Consider the following 4,187-nt stretch of genomic DNA (forward strand, 5'->3'; position numbering starts at 1 on the left):
CTCAAGGGGTAGTAGCTATGTGCTGCACATGGAGAAATAAGTTTTCTATATTCATTGTCTCCCTGAGTCCTACGAACCATTGAATAAAAGTGGAATCCAGCAGCATTTTGAAGAAGTTAAGTTAGTTGTACATAGTTACATGTCCAGACAGTGGTGAATTCATAAATTGAGCACAGATTCAACTAGAAAACCTGAAAATGAAAATTTAATTTGAGTGCTACGTTGTCACTTGGTGACTTCCAGAAAATTATTCTTTTCTCCCAACCTTAAAAAGTTTCAGTTGTTAACAAAGACCCCCCTCTGGTGCCACGGGTGGGGGGGGGTCAACGCACAGCACTAAGAAGCTAAAGCCACTTCAGCATGAGTTCCATCTCTAGTCCCAGAGGTGACCCACATGGTGCGGCAGACCTTTCCTCACCTGCCCGCTGCTCCCCTCAGCAGTGTGCCTGTTCTGCTCCCCACTCTGTCTCTGGTAAATCCTCTCACCGCTCATGCACCTCTGGGCTGTACCCCAGTTCTATATACATAAATAAAAATAAATCTTTATTAGAAGGCCCCCCATCTTCAATTCCAGGCAAGGGCATTATTGAAGCCTTTATATAAATATTCTTCCAGTCCTAACATATCAGAAAACAAATAATTTCTAGATGGAAACCAAATTACATTAACTAGTATATGAGGGATCCAATGAAGTTATGTTGCTAATATGCAATTCCCCAAAACAATACAGAGAGAGAATTCTGAACAGGTTTTGTACCTCTATTCAATGAGTTATTCCTATTTAGGAAAATCTTGGTTCACATTGAAAAAGACCCAAATCTTACATTTGACATGCAGAATATTGTTATCAGTATTCCTGCAAATCTTGTGTCAGCAAAAGAGCAATTCCATACTACTCTGTGAACCAACATACTTACAGAAACAGGGACGACTTCTTGCAACTCTTAATAAACACCTTTAGCATCTCTCCTCTGAATGAATAATGGCAAACTTAAAATGTCAGGAAGTTACTAAAAAACATATTTGGTACAACTGTTTAAAGTTATGAGTCAGAGGTTTTTCTATATAAATATTTTATAACTAAATTTTTTCTACACTGTTACTGCACTTAAAAGTACGCAATAGGCATGTTTTTTCAAGCTGATGTGCATCGATCATCTAATGCTTTGAATTATTGTATGCTTTTTTTAAAGTACTGCTATATGCTAGTCACACCCAGTTGTGAAATAAGATTTTAAAGATTCTGTATTTTGTGAATCTTGAATCCTCAAGATATGTGGGAAAATATTTTATTGCCCTTCCTCTACCTATAATTTTCTTATGCATCTACTGTCAATATAAAGTGAAAGAAAAGAAAAAGCAAGAGAAAAACTGGAGAAACTGTGGAATGTATTTTTGTAGAGTTAAAAATGTGCATTCGATAAGTATAGATTATTGGGTTATTTATTATCATTTGATGACTAATAGAAGAATCCAAATTTATTTGCAGTGAAAGGGTGAAAACAAGGGACCGGAAAAAACTTATCAGAAGATACCTATTATAGAAAGGGTTTGAAACAAAGGTCACATACAATGTGTAAACTTGACAATCATCTGTGTCTCTCACCTGATTTCCCTGTACATTGACTTTATTTTCTTTCAGAGATAGTTCCTTCATCGACATTTATGGATGAATACAGCTAACCACTGTTCAGAAGTTCTATTATTGCACAAAGAGTAAATCAATCTTATCTTACCCCTCCCTCTATGTCAAACTCATCATCTATTCACAACATTCTACTCCTCTGTATTTTATTTAAGTATTTCATGACCTTGACTTCCAACATCCCATATTCAGTCAGATTTCTAGAAGAATAAGTTTTAGTAGTAAAGAGGCGACTACAAAGTACCACTATAGTCCCAGTTAGCCAAGCAAGTATTAAATCTTTGAGAAATAAGAGTTTCATGACTTGGTGGTCACAGCATAGCACCTGACTTTATAGTTTTGGTGAAGATCCTACTGGTTTGGCTATTTTACCATGCTGCCATGCTACTTGGTGACTATTAGCAAAGATGATATTTTTGTAGTCACAATATTACTGCTAGACATTGTTCTTTAGGCCAAGGCTTGACATTCAACAAGCTTGGATATTAAAAGTCCATATATAGGTGGGCTTTTTATGTAGAAAAGATTCTAGAATCATGGAGAACACATATATTTTCCTTTTCCTCCCAACAAATACAATGAAAATCCTCAGATATGTATAATATATAAATATATAATAAAAAGAAAAATTCTTATATATTATATATATGCAATAAAAAGAAAAGTCAGTGAATGCATTAACTTTATTTTTCTTAAGTTGCAATGGCCCCATCCTCTTAGAATCTTATGTTTTATATATATATAAATATATGTGTGTGTGTGTGCATACAAGCTTATGTTTATATATATATATAAACATAACATATATGTAGTCTTATGTTTGTGTATACATATATATATATTTATTTATAATCTTAATATATATAAACATAATATATGTATGAACACGAGACTATATATAATATAAACATAAGACTATATATAATACATAAAACATATAACCTATAACATATAAAACATATATAAAACATAAGACTATAAGAGGTATTTGGGTGGGGCCATTGCAACTTAAGAAAAATAAGGTTGATACATTCACTGACTTTTCTTTTTATATTAAATATCATATATTTAGGAGAAAAGAAGCAGAAAATCCAGAAATGCCAGCCATCACAAAAGAAAAACTCCTGGAAAGACTAATAAGAGCAGATTTTCTTTAGCCAAGATCTGGACAAGGGTGATGTAGCAGGAGAGAAATTGTTTGGGTAGCAACTGCTCTACTACAGTCAAATATCATAGAAAAATGGGGGCCCACTTGCATGCATGTCAGCTAAGTTCCAGTGTGCAGCCCACACTTTCATCCCTACAGTCTATTAGGTGACCAGAACATCTGTCAGTGTTGTATTCAAGAAGACCAGATATGGACCCAACTAGAAGATGTAGAATGTCCTCACGCAATGTAAATGGACTTAAATGTAAAATGTTATCTAGAAAACAAGGGAATTATTCAGAATATAGGGATAGCCAAAGTATTCTCAGACTTGACAACAATAGCTTGATGCATAAACATATAAGTTGGTTTTACGGCAAAAAAAAAAACAAAAAAAAAAAAACAAAAAAAACATTTCTACGTAAAAAGTTGATAAGAGTATGATAAGAATATGAAGACATGCTATAAAAAAATACACTTACATGGGCCCTTCTTGGTGGTGCAGCGGGCTAAAGCACTGCACTAAGAAGCTGAAGCCACTTCCGCATGAGTTCGATCCCTGCCTGCCCTGGAGGAGATCCACATAGCGTGGCAGACCTCTCCTTACCTGCCCGCTGCTCCCCTCAGCAGTGTACTTTGTCCATCTGCCTGTTTTGCACCCCATTCTGTTTCTGGTGAACCCTCTCACCCTCCGCATCTCTGGCCTGTACACCAGTTCTGTATGAATAAACAATAAATCTTTAAAAAAAAAAAAACACACACACACACACACTACAAACACCACAAAAAACTGGAATCTGTATAATGAAATTTTTCTTAAAACAATTAAAAATTTATATAGTCAGAAAGTGGACAAAAAAAAATAAACATTTGACCCACAAAAATATACTGATAGTAAGTAAACAGATGAAAATATATTTATCTTAATTACAATAAGGGAAATACAAATGTGATATCACTACACTACTCCTGAATCATTAAAGTTAAAAATAACTGACAAAAATGTAATGCTGGTCCTCCCTGGTGGCGCAGCGGATTAAAGCACAGCACTGGAAAACTTAAGCCACTTCCGCATGAGTTCGATCCCCGCCTGCCCCGGAGGAGATCCACATGGCGAGGCAGACCTCTCCTGACCCTCCCACTGCTCCCCTCAGCAGTGTACTTCATGGATCTGCCTGTTCTGCTTCCTGCTCTGTCTCTGGTGAAGCCTCTTGCTGCCCCTGAGCCTCTGGCCTATAACAAGTTCTGTATGCACAAATAAATAAATCTTTTTTTTTTTTTTAAATGTAATGTTAGCAGGATATAGAAAAACTGGATCACATAGTATGCTATAGTTTTTAACCTGAGGAAAACTACTAGGTAAAATGTAAACGGTATCTTTCTCTATTATTATAA

The sequence above is a fragment of the Condylura cristata genome, unplaced genomic scaffold (assembly GCF_000260355.1).
Source record: "Condylura cristata isolate star-nosed mole 26May11 unplaced genomic scaffold, ConCri1.0 scaffold00015, whole genome shotgun sequence".
NCBI lineage: Eukaryota > Metazoa > Chordata > Mammalia > Eulipotyphla > Talpidae > Condylura > Condylura cristata.